Genomic DNA, 13460 nt, shown 5'->3' with positions numbered 1-13460 from the left:
ACGTCAAAGGAAGACCTTTTTCTCTGTCTCTCTCTCTCTCACTGTCCACTCTGCCTGTCAATAAATAAAAAAAATTAAAAAAAAGATTAAAAAAAAACTGTACATTTGCTCTTCATTCTTCACCCCATTTTGAATTTTAAGACCCATTCCCTGCCTATTACTATATTAACTTAGTCTTCATATTTGAGATATGACTGTTTTATGCATAATGTTTACCCTATTAGAGAATTCTGAATTCATCTGTATATTTACTCTTTTTTAATAGAAAGCTTTTATTTAATGAATATAAATTTTGTAAGTACAACTTTTGGATTATAGCAGTTCTTCCCCCATACCAACCCTCCCACCCCCAAACCATCGCACTTCCCACTCCCTCTCCCATCCCATTCTTCATTAAGATTCATTTTTAATTACCTTTACGTATATTTACTCTTGCCAATGCCTTGTCTAGATCCTATTATTTTCATCTTCATCATTTGCTTTGAAGAACTCTCTCCCTTTACCACTAGTTGTAAGACAGATCTGGTGGTGATAAGTTCTCTCAGCTTTTGTCTGCCCTCCCAATATCTATCTTTCTTACATATCTAAAGGATATCTTTACATGTCTAAAGGATATATAAAGGATGTTTTGTTATATACAGTGTTTCTAGTTAGCAGTTTTCTCCCTAAGTAACAAGAAAAATCTCATCTCACTTCCTTGTGACCTTTAAAAGGTTTTTTTTTTTTTTTTTTTTTTTTGCCAATTAGTGTGCTGCCAATTGTATTGTGACATCTTTATGTGTCATTTGTTTCTTTTTCTGTAGTCTCCATAAGAATCTTCTCTTGGTGCTGGCATTGTGGTGTAGTAGATAAGCCACAGCCAGCAGCACCAGCAACCCAGTTCCAGCTCAAGTTCTGGCTGCTCCATTTTTGATCCAGCTGCCTGCTTATGCACCTGGGAAAGCAGCAGAATATACCCCAAACACGTGGGCTCTTACCACTCATGTGGGAGATATGGGTGAAATAACAGGTTCCTAGCTTCAGCCTGGCCCAGCCGCAGTGATTGTGGCCATTGGGGGGTAAACCAACAAGTGGAATCTCTCTTTGTCTCTCCCTCTCTCTTCGTACACTGGCCTTTGAAATAAAAATAAATCTTTCTTTTGCAATTGTTAAAAAGTGTCAGAGGATTTGACTACACTGTTTTCTTAGATGCAGCCAACCCCATGAGGGCACCGAGAGCTGACGGCCACACAAGGCTCCCAACACACCCCACAGCTCCTCCTCAGTGGCGGGGGACGGGGAGATGGTTCTAGTCCATCTGCTGCCCAAACCTTCCTTAGCACAGAGACCTGGGCCTCCAGTTCTAGCCTTCCCGCTCTGTTCCCGAGCATCTGTAGAGCGTCTCCACACTGTTTCCTGTTTCCATGGGAGACCGTGGGGAGGAAGAAAAGCCACCCAGAGAAGGAACTCCGGGGTGGCTCACACACCTGAAGTGTGGGGGAGGAGGCCGGAAGTGAAGGGGCGGGGATTGGTGAGGAGGCAGGGCTCACTCACCGGAAGTGTGGGGGAGGAGGCCGGAAGCGAAGTGTTGGGGATTGGTGAGGAGTCCAGAAGACAGATGGTGAAGGCGGATTTTCACTCAGGGCTACCTGGGGGACTTTGGTGGAGGCACTCGGCTGTTTCATCTGGCTGAGACTCGGTCGTCATCAGCGAGCTGAGAACTCTGCATGAAGGTGTGAGTTTTCAGGAGGACAGTTTGCGGGCTGTGCTTGGGACGAGGGGTGGAGAGGCAGGGCTGGAGGTGGGCCTGGCCGCCAGGGCTTCTGCCCCTCTGCCCTCTGCCACCTCAGGACTAACCTGGCTGACGGGGCGGGAAGATGGATACCACTGCGAAGATTCCTAACCCTGTGAAGACCCTGCAGGAGGAGGCAGTGTGCGCCATCTGCCTCGATTACTTCACAGACCCTGTGTCCATCCGCTGTGGGCACAACTTCTGCCGAGTGTGTATAACTCAGTTGTGGTTCAGGCAGGATGAGGACGGAGAGGAGTTAGAATGGGAAGAGGAGGAGGGGGAGGAGGGGGAGGAGGGGGAGGAGGGGGAGGAGGAGGAAGAGGAAGACATTGAGGAGACTGTGGGGGCCAGTGTTGGATTGGAAACGCCCATTGTGGATGATGACTTGCAGCGTGCCATGGAGGAGGAGTTTGAGGGGCCCATTGGAAACAGGGAGTCCAACTGGGATTCCGTGTGGGGGGAGGAGGAGGAGGAAGAGGAAGATCAGGACGTAGTGGACATGCAGGAGGAGCACCTCAGTTGGGAGGATGAGGAGGAAGTTCTGGCAGAGGGTGAGGAAGAGGAGCTGGACCCCGCCGCCCCACTGTCTCCTCCTCCAGAGCTTCGGAGGTGCTTCACTTGCCCCCAGTGCCGAAAGAGTTTCCATCGGTGGAGCTTCCGCCCCAACCTGCAGCTGGCCAACATGGTGCAGGTGATTCGGCAGATGCACCCAAACCCTGCCCAAGGGAGCCATGTAAATGAGCAGGCCATGTGTCCCAAACACCAAGAAGCCCTGACGCTCTTCTGCAAGGTAGACGAAGAGGCCATCTGTGTGGTTTGCCGTGAATCTCGGAGGCACAAACAGCACAGTGTGGTGCCGGTGGAGGAGGTGGTGCAGGGGTACAAGGCCAAGTTGCAGGGGCATCTGGAACCCCTAAGGAAGCACCTGGGGGAGCTACAGGACATGAAAGCCGAGGAGGAGAGGCGGTTGGCAGAGCTAAACAGCCAGATGGATTTAGAGCTGGCAGGTGCAGCCTCCGAGTTTGGGCAGCTGACCGAGTTTTTGGAGGAAGAGCAGGCACATCTGCAGTGGCTCATCCAAGAGATGTACAAAGCAAAGATGGGAAGAGCTAGAGCCAATGTCAACCACTTCTCAGAGCAGTTTACCAAACTGAGTGGCCTGCTGGCTGAGGTCCAGGAGCGGAGCCAGCAGGGAGGCCTACTGCTTCTCCAGGAGACTCTCAAAAAGTGTCAAGAGGTATTGCAGCAGCCCCCAAAGATCTTTCCCCCTGAAATATCCCAACCCCTTGGTGATGACTTCAGGACAGACGCCATCGTGAGGAAAATGAGCCGAGTGTTCTGTAAGGATACAAGAGTGAACCTGAAGCCAGATCCTGATGCAGCTCCTCTGGCTCCGAATCTGTCCACCGATTCCTGTGATCCACCTGGTGGAGAGGCGGCAGGAGGTTTTTGACCATCCCTACACGTTCTCAGCCCTCAGCTAACTGTTGTGTACTGGGGTCCCAGGACTTAGCTCTGGCTGTCATTCTCTAGCTGTCACTACTGGGAGGTAATGTTTGATGGAGGGGTTGGACTATCTGCGCTGCTTCTGAATCAACCCATCCTATGGAGGTTGGATTCTGAGAGGACCTCTGTGGACATTGTGGATGCCAGCTCCTCACATCATTTCAGTGGATGACATCACTTTCCCAGCAGCCCCTGCTACAGCAGCTAGTGTGATGTGTGTACACCATTGGCAGCTGTCTATGCTCAGAGCTCAATTGAGCAGATATTGCTGAGCCTGAGTGAGAAAACATAGAGCTTTGGAAAATACCTGTACTGTGAGTTGGAGCACGTGGGCTTCCACAACATGGAGATTCTAGCCCACCTGCACAGCTTCTTGCCTGGTTTCCTATGTTAGAGTGTCTTTCCTTTATTCCAGCTCCTCTCCAAACTCATCTGCACCGAGCTCTGCCCTTGATCAGCCAGTCATCTGTAGGTGCTCCTTATATCATCTCTCATTTCTGCTTGGGTGGGTGGTCGGTGGTGGGTGGTGGTGGAGGCTGTCCTATAAGTTTATGTTCTCAAAAACACCTCCCACTATGTTTCTGCGTTGCCTCTGGCTGTTCATTGAATCCTGTCTCTCTCTCTAGGAGCATAAAGACCCTCCTGTCCTCCGTTTCAGCCTTCTCACCTACTGTGTCTGTCCAGCAGGGTCTGCATGGGGATCCCTGATAATGAGATCAGCTGTCTGGTTTTCCCTGTATATTTCAGTCTATCCCTGGGTATGAGTTTGAGTAGGGGATGGGAGCAGATTGTAATTTTATTCCTTAACTTCCTTTTCCCCCAACTGCTCTTCCTTATGTCAGCCCTGAAGCTGGAGGGTTTGGGCAACACAGCATCCCCATTCCAACTCCATTTTCGGGTGCAAATTTTAACTAAAGGATGTGAAATACTTTTTGAGGAGGCAGGCTGCACAAAAGGGCAGACCTGCGTAAAGAAATTCCCACTCTCCTCAGAAAGCTGAAGGGATTCTAAACTTTCCTTCCATCCTGAATTTTTACCTGCATAGAACAACCAGAACTTAGCTTCAGTGACACATCTGGAATGGTCAATATGATTGAAATTGTGTAACATTATATAACCCAGGAAGTTATTTTCTCCTCCTTCCTTTTCCCAGTACTTGAATCTTTTTACAAGCTTACTCCATCCTACCCCCTCCACATCTTCTCACAGCCAAACTTCCTTTCTCTTTATTGCAGTTGCTTTTGTTAGTTTTCCGCCTGTCTCTCTGCCTTTTCATTCTCTTCATGTGACAAGCTGTGTCCCTGCTGAAACGCAAGTAACGTGTTCATGCCTGATCTCATCTGATCTTGGAAGCTAAGCAGGGTTGGGCCTGGTTACTACTTGTCTGGGAGAAATCACAGTATTTGATCTTTTATGTTAGGTTTCTTTAATTTGAATTCACTTTTGAGATATAGTTGAGCTGTACATGCATTGGTAATTTGTTACTTTTCATTACTGAGTGGTGTTGCATTACATGAGTCTACCTCAGTTTATTTATCCTTTAGCAATTGTTAAACATTTTGGTGATTACAAAGTTTGCCTGATATAAGGGAAGCTCCTGTGAGCATTTCATTAGGAGTCCTCTTGGGTGCAGAAGTTCTCATTTCCGTTGAAAGTCTGTCTAGAATTCTGTAGCACTAATATTACTGAGTTATACTGTAAATTTATCTCTGAAATGAAATTCCTAACTCTTATGTAAAGTCAAAGTACATATTTTCTTTCCTAGAAACATGATGTGAAAATTCCAGATATGATATGTATTTTTTCTAGTTTATGTGCTTTCTTTTCATGTTCTTAGTATCTTTTAAAGAGGAACACTTTTATTTATTAAACTTGATACATTTTCTAATTCATAGCTTCTGATTTTTGAATCCTAAGAAATTTTCATACATTCTCTGATATTCTATAGAAGTTGTATAAAATGGGATATTACATTTATGTATCTGGTTCTTTTGGACTTATTTGTTAAATATGTGAAAGAATGTCAGAGGTTTGTGTGTTTGCATGCTGAATTCTTACTGTTTAAACACTTTTCCTTCAATAAAATGCCTTTTCCTATTGAATTACCTCAATATTTTACTGTAAAAATCAGCACATATATGCTAGTCTCAGTTTGGACTCTGATATATTTATGCTAGGAACACAGTGATATGATTAGTAATAGTTTTCAATTAAGTCTTTAAAATAATCTTATTTTTTTTAACTTTTATTTAATGAATATAAATTTCCAAAGTACGGCTTATGGATTACAATGGCTTCCCCCCCATAACGTCCCTCCCACCCACAACCCTCCCCTTTCCCACTCCCTCTCCCCTTCCATTCACATCAAGATTCATTTTCGATTCTCTTTATATACAGAAGATCAGTTTAGCATATATTAAGTAAAGATTTCAACAGTTTGCTCCCACACAGAAACATAAAGTGAAAAATAATAGATGATTTTTAAAATGATGATGAAATCAGATCAGACCTATTGTCATGTTTAATCCCAGTGAGAGTCAAGTTGGGAATTGATAATTTCTTTTTTTCTTTTTTTACAGAAGTTCAGTTTAGTATACATTAAGTAAAGATTTCAACAGTTTGTACCCCCATAGAAACACAAAGTGAAATATACTGTTTGAGTACTCATTATAGCATCAAATCTCAATGTACAGCACATTAAGGACAGAGATCCTACATGAGGAGTAAGTGCACAGTGACTCCTGTTGTTGACTTTACAAATCGACACTCCTGTTTATGGCATCAGTAATCTCCCTATGCTCCAGTCATGAGTTTCCAAGGCTATGGAAGCCCCTTGAGTTCTCCGACTCTTATCTTGTTTAGACAAGGTCATAGTCAAAGTGGAGGTTCTCTCCTCCCTTCAGAGAAAGGTACCTCCTTTGAAGACCTGTTCTTTAAACTGGGATCTCACTCACAGAGATCCCTCATTTAGGTAATTTTTTTTTTTTTTTTGCCAGAGTGTCTTGGCTTTCCATGCCTGAAATACTCTCATGGGCTTTTCAGCCAGATCCGAATGCCTTTAGGGCTGATTCTGAGGCCAGAGTGCTGTTTAGGACATCTGCCATTCTATGAGTCTGCTGAGTATCTCGCTTCCCATGTTGGATCACTCTCCCCTTTATTTATTCCAGCGGTTAGTATTAGCAGGTACTAGACTTGTTTATGTGCTCCCTTTGACTCTTAGTCCTTTCATTATGATCAATTGTGAACTGAAATTGATCACTTGGACAAGTGAGATGGCATTGGTACATTCCACCTTGATGGGATTGAATTGGAGTCTCCTGGTATGTTTCTAACTCTACCATTTGGGGCAAGTCAGCTTGAGCATGTCCCAAATTGTACATCTCTTCCCTCTCTTATCCCCACTCTTATGTTTAACAGGGATCACATTTCAGTTAAATTTCAACACTTAAGAATAACTGTGTATTAATTACAGAATTAAACCAGTCATATTAAGTAGAACAGACAAAAAAACTAAGAGGGATAATGTATTAAGCTGTTCATTAACAGGGCTATGCTGATCAAGTCACCGTTTCTCATAGTGTCCATTTCACTTCAACAGGTTTCCTTGTTGGTGTTCAGTCAGTTGTCACCGATCAGGGCGAACATATGGTATTTGTCCCTTTGGGACTGGCTTATTTCACTCAGCATGATGTGTTCTAGATTCCTCCATTTTGTTGCAAATGACTGGATTTCGTTGTTTCTTACTGCGGTATAGTATTCTAAAGAGTACATATCCCATAATTTCTTTATCCAGTCTACCGTTGATGGGCATTTAGGTTGGTTCCAGGTCTTGGCTATTGTGAATTGAGCTGGAATAAACATTAGGGTTCAGACCGCTTTTTTGTTTGCCAATTTAAATTCCTTTGGGTAAATTCCAAGGAGTGGGATGGCTGGGTTGTATGGTAGGTTTATATTCAGGTTTCTGAGGAATCTCCAAACTGACTTCCATAGTGGCTTGACCAGTTTGCATTCCCACCAACAGTGGGTTAGTGTCCCTTTTTCCCCACATCCTCGCCAGCATCTGTTGTTGGTAGATTTCTGTATGTGAACCATTCTACCCAGGGTGAGGTGAAACCTCATTGTGGTTTTGATTTGCATTTCCCTGATTGCTAGTGATCCTGAACATTTTTTCATGTGTCTGTTGGCCATTTGGATTTCCTCTTTTGAAAAATGTCTATTGAGGTCCTTGGCCCATCTCTTAGGTGAGTTGTTGGTTTTGTTTTTGTGGAGTTTCTTGATCTCTTTGTAGATTCTGGTTATTAACCCTTTATCTGTTGCATAGTTTGCAAATATTTTTTCCCATTCTGTCGGTTGTCTCTTCACTCTCCTGACTGTTTCTTTTGCAGTACAGAAACTTCTCAATTTGATGCAATCCCAATAGTTGATTTTGGCTTTGACTGCCTGTGCCTCCTGGGTCTTCTCCAGAAATTCTTTGCCTGTGCCAATATCTTGAAGGGTTTCTCCAATGTTCTCTAATAACTTGATGGTGTCAGGTCTTAGATTTAGGTCTTTAATCCATGTTGAGTGGATTTTTGTGTAAGGTGTAAGGTAGGGGTCTTGCTTCATGCTTCTGCACGTGGAAATCCAGTTTTCCCAGCACCATTTATTGAATAGACTGTCCTTGCTCCAGGAATTAGTTTTAGATCCTTGATCAAATATAAGTTGGCTGTAGATGTTTGGGTTGATTTCTGGTGTTTCAATTCTATTCCATTGGTCTATCCATCTGTTTCTGTACCAGTACCATGCTGTTTTGATTACAACGGCCCTGTAGTATGTCCTGAAATCTGGTATTGTGATGCCTCCGGCTTTGTTTTTGTTGTACAAGATTGCTTTAGCTATTCGAGGTCTCTTGTGTCTCCATATGAATTTCAGAACCATTTTTTTCCAGATCTGAGAAGAAGGTCTTCGGTATCTTGATTGGTATTGCATTGAATCTATAAATTGCTAATGGGAGAATGGACATTTTGATGATGTTGATTCTTCCAGTCCATGAGCATGGAAGATTTTTCCATTTCTTGGTATCCTCTTCTATTTCTTTCTTTAAGGTTTTGTAATTTTCATCGTAGAGATCTTGAACATCCTTGGTTAAGGTTATTCCAAGGTATTTGATTGTTTTTGTAGCTATTGTGAATGGGATTGATCTTAGAAGTTCTTTGTCAGCCATGGCATTGCTTGTGTATACAAAGGCTGTTGATTTTTGTGCATTGATTTTATATCCTGCCACTTTTCCAAACTCTTCTATGAGTTCTAATAGTCTCTTAGTAGAGTTCTTTGGATCCTCTAAGTAAAGAATCATATCGTCTGCAAAGAGGGATATTTTGACTTCTTCCTTCTCAATTTGTTCCTTTAATTTCTTTTTCTTGTCTGATGGCTCTGGCTAAAACTTCCATAACTATGTTAAATAGCAGTGGTGAGAGTGGGCATCCCTGTCTGGTGCCAGATCTCAGTGGAAATGCTTCCAACTTTTCCCCATTCAATAGGATGCTGGCCGTGGGTTTTTCATAAATTGCTTTGATTATATTGAGGAATGTTCCTTCTATACCCAATTTGCTTAGAGTTTTCATCATGAAAGGGTGTTGAATTTTATCGAATGCTTTCTCTGCTTCTATTGAGATAATCATATGGTTTTTCTTCTGCAGTCTGTTAATGTGGTGAATCACATTGATTGATTTGCGAATGTTGAACCATCCCTGCATACCAGGGATAAATCCCACTTGGTCTGGGTGGATGATTTTCCTGATGTGTTGTTGTATTCTAATGGCCAGAATTTTATTGAGGATTTTTGCGTCTATGTTCATCAGGGATATTGGTCTATAATTTTCTTTCAGTGCTGCATCTTTCTCTGGCTTAGGGATTAAGGTGATGCTGGCTTCATAGAGAGAATTTGGGAGGATTCCCTCTTTTTCGATTGTTCTGAATAGTTTGAGAAGAAATGGAATTAGTTCTTCTTTAAATGTCTGGTAGAATTCAGCAGGGAATCCATCTGGTCCTGGGCTTTTCTTTGTTGGGAGGGCCTTTATTACTGTTTCAATTTCTGTTTCAGTTATTTGTCTATTTAGGTTTTCTATGTCTGCATGGTTCAATTTAGGTAGATTGCATGTGTCCAGGAATCTATCCATTTCTGATAGATTTTCTTGTTTGCTGGCATACAAGTCCTTGTAGTAATTTCTGATGATTCTTTTTATTTCTCTTTTGGTTTCTTCTGTGACCCACTGTTCATTCAGTAGCAAGTGTTCACTTTCCATGTGTTTGTATATTTTCTAAAGATTTTTAAATTGTTAATTGCCAGTTTCATTCCATTGTGGTCAGAAAAGATACGTGGTATGATTTCAATTGTTTTTCGCAGGCAGAGTGGATAGTGAGAGAGAGACAGAGAGAAAGGTCTTCCTTTGCCGTTGGTTCACCCTCCAATGGCCACCATGGCCAGTGTGCTGCAGCCGGCGCATCGCGCTGATCCATAGCCAGGAGCCAGGTGCTTCTCTTGGTCTGCCATGCGGGTGCAGGGCCCAAGTACTTGGGCCATCCTCCACTGCACTCCCTGGCCACAGCAGAGAGCTGGCCTGGAAGAGGTGCAACCGGGACAGAATTCGGCGCCCCGACCCGGACTAGAACCCGGTGTGCCGGTGCCGCAAGGCGGAGGATTAGCCTATTGAGCCATGGCGCTGGCCCTTCATAGTCTTTCATAATGCTGACTACATTTCTATATTTCTGTGTGTAGCTCATTCTTAATCATCATTTGTAAGGCTGGACCTGTGGTGAAAATTTCTTTCAGTGTCTTTTTGTTATGGAAGTTCTCTATTTCTCCTTAATTCATAAATGAGAGCTTTGCAGGGTATAGTATCTGGGTTGACAGTTTTTTTTTTTTCTCTTAAGACTTGCATTCTCTGCATTTTTTCTTAGCCTGTATGCTTTCTGAAGAAAAATCAGCTGTGAGTCTAATTTGAGATCCTCAGAAGATAATCTGTCATTATCTCTTGGGCACATTTTGGAATTTTTTTGTTATGTTTTTCTTTTGAAAGTTTTCATACAATGTATTGTTGTGATAATCTTTTCTTGTCACATGTATTAGAAGTTCTGTTTTTTTCCCCCTGTATTTGGATGTCCCTTTCTTTCTCCCAATTAGGGAACTTTTCTGCTATCATTTCTCTGAACAGGCCTTATAATCCATTCTCTCTTTGCACACTTCCTTGAGGAACTCCTAAGACACATATGTTTGGTTGTTTAATAGTACCCTGTAAATCTTCAACAGTATTTTCAGTTTTTCTAATTTTTCTTTTTTTTTGTCTGAGATATTTCTAAGGATTTGTCTTTTAGCTTGAATATTCTTTTCTGCTGTATCACCTAGTCTGTTGTTAAGGTTTTGTACTGTATTTTGTATTTGACATACTGAATTTTTCATTTCTAATATTTAATTTATTTTTCTCTTTAATATCTTCGTATCTCAGCAAAATTTTTCATCCATGTGGTGTATGGCTTTCTTTATCTCTTGAATGTCTTTCTGGGCTTTTGACTAAGTTTATGCTCATTCCTTTGAAGTTTTTTGTCGGCTTTTCATCAATCTGTTTTCACATTGTAATATTGATGTGTTGTGTTCCTTTTGTGGAATCATTTTCTTTCCTTGTTCTTTTTTCTTGTATTTCTGTGTTTTTTGGCTTTCTCTTTTGTGTTTTATCTTTTATGTATCCCTCTCTGGCCTAGTTGAGTCTGCTTTTTTCTTCAGAGAGTTGGCCAGTGAGGTCAGGGAACTCTGGTCAGTGTTCAAGGGTGGGGCAAATTCCAGGGAGACATCCAAATTAGTCATGGTAGATCTCCTCTGTTGTTACCAGTGGGGAAAAGTATGATCACATCACTGGTGTAATCATGGCCTCATCACCTCTCTTCCAAAGTGGTCAATGTCTGGAGTTAGCCCATAGTTGCTACAATCTTCCACCAATGCAGGTGCAAAACCACACAATGGATCTTTGCGTTCATCAGTGTGAGCTCAGAACCCTCTGCAGTGACCCACCCCAGGAAATTGGGATTATGAGCCTCTGAAGCCAGACACAGTGATTTCCTGGCGATACAGCTTGCCCTATTGTGCAGTCACAGAATTCCCCCAGTCATAGTGCACAAGCCTCCCACAATCACAGGGTTCAGGGTATCCACTCTCAGTCCTCTGAGCCTGCCCCATCCATGGACAGAGCAGGGGCATTCCATGCCTGTGGGTGATCTGCCTTGGTAGTTTGAACCTGGAGGCTGTGATAGAGTCAGGGAATGGCAGCACCTCACAGACCTAAATGGACGCCTAGCCCCCTGCCAACCCTATGGGCCAGTCTCAGAGTAAATGGGAAATGCAGATTTATCCCTCTGATAAAATCCTCTAGTCAGGTATGCAAGCCACCACAGCCTATACTCTCTTTAAGATGGTGCTTTCTCCCTGCTGGTCTCTGGGTGCACTTGTGGTGGGATAGGGATAAAGAAATGTGTTCTTCCTTCACAGTGTTAGCTGAGTATACTGCCCTCCACCAGCGATCCAGGTAGACTCAGGATCAGTGTAGTCTGCAAGGTTTTCCCTCAAGTAATATTACCAGTGACATGGCTGCCACAGTCTGCTTTCACCTCACTCCCAGAAGATGGTCTTCACTAGCCCCTTTCTGTGGGAATTACAGGTGGTGTCCCTGCTCACTGCTTGCATTTTTACTGACCATGCTGCTGCACTGCATCTCTCTTCTGTCTGTAGAATTTCCCCTGGAAACTTCTCTCTACCTCTCCCCTGGGAATGCTGTTATTTTGCCTTTGATCTGTTTTCTTCTTGTGGTCAAAATCAGCACTCTTTTTCCCTATTCAGTTATGTTGGATTACTAAATTTTTTGTGTATTGTTAGTTTTGAAGTGCTATTTCACTACAGTTTTTAAAATGATTTATTTTGATTATTTGAAAGGCAGAAAGAGAAAGGGAGAAACAGAGAGAAAGATCTTCCATTCATTGGTTTACACTTCATGAAATGGCTAAGGCAGGTCCAGGCTAAAGCCGGTAGCCAGGAATTCCATTGTGGTCTCTCACATGGATAGCAGGGACCCAAGCACTTGGGCCTCCTTTCATTGCTTTCCCAGGTGCATTAGCACGTAGTTGTATCACAAATGGAACAACCTGGGCTCACTGGCACTTGGTATGGGATGCAGGCATCACAGTATCTGATGTCATAACCCATCCATAACCCATGCTCTGGACTGTGTGATCTTCTCTTCAATCATCCTGAAGAATTTTCAGAGAACTGTCATCATTTCTTCCAGAAATGACTGGCAGAATTTTTCAGTGACACCACTAGATCCTTGAATTTGCTTGAGAAAAGACTTTTTGTTTTACTTTTTTGGTTCCATCTTGGTTTCTTTTAGTGCGTTCAGTTCCTTTAACATATAAAAGACTATATATGTCATCTGCTTCTTCTTGTTTCCTTTCCAAAAATGATTTTAAAATTGATTTGAAAGATAGAGTTAACAGAGAGAGAGAAAAAAAAGAGAAAGAGAGATCTTCCATCCACTGTTTCACTCCCTAAATGGCTGCAATGACGGGATAGGCCGGGCTGAAGCCAGGAGTCAGGAGCATATTATGGGTCTCCCATGAGGGTGCAAGGGCCCAGGGACTTGGACCTTCTTTTGCTGCTTTCCCAGACATATTAGCAGGGAGCTGGATTACAAGTGGAGCTTCCTGGACTCGAACTGGAGTCCATACATGATGCTGGTGCTGTAGGCAACAGCTTAATCCATTGGTCCACAGCACTGGCCCCATTTATTTCTTCTTGACTTATCTTACCTAGTTAGTGTCATTGATGTAGTTTTCCCATTCCATTTAAAATACACAATTTAGATAATATATTCCATGATTTTCTCTGTTATGCAATTTATAACTATAGAATCTATATTTGTATACTCTGGATTTACTGATACTGGTACTTTGTGTTCTCTTCTGTGTTGCACTCTCTCACATCAGTTGCTGTTTATTAATTTGATCTTTTCAAAGAAACAGCTTCTGGTTTTGGTGTTTTTTGTATTGATTTTCTGAAATTTAAATTAATGTTACTCATATTTTGATCATTTTTCCCTTCATATTGCTTTGAATATAATGTGATCTTATTTTTCTAGTTTTAAATTCAAAGCCTATGTCA

The 13460-nt window shown here is 42.6% G+C and overlaps 1 pseudogene; it reads left to right on the top strand.

The window, feature by feature from the left end:
* Window positions 1–739: 739 nt before the first annotated feature.
* On the top strand, window positions 740–5357 carry LOC100337849 (E3 ubiquitin-protein ligase TRIM41 pseudogene; annotated as a pseudogene).
* Window positions 5358–13460: the final 8103 nt, after the last annotated feature.

This window comes from Oryctolagus cuniculus, chromosome X, assembly GCF_964237555.1.
Source record: "Oryctolagus cuniculus chromosome X, mOryCun1.1, whole genome shotgun sequence".
Taxonomy (NCBI): domain Eukaryota; kingdom Metazoa; phylum Chordata; class Mammalia; order Lagomorpha; family Leporidae; genus Oryctolagus; species Oryctolagus cuniculus.
The sequence above is the reverse complement of the archived record's forward strand: the minus strand, read 5'-3'. Positions and strand labels throughout refer to the sequence as shown.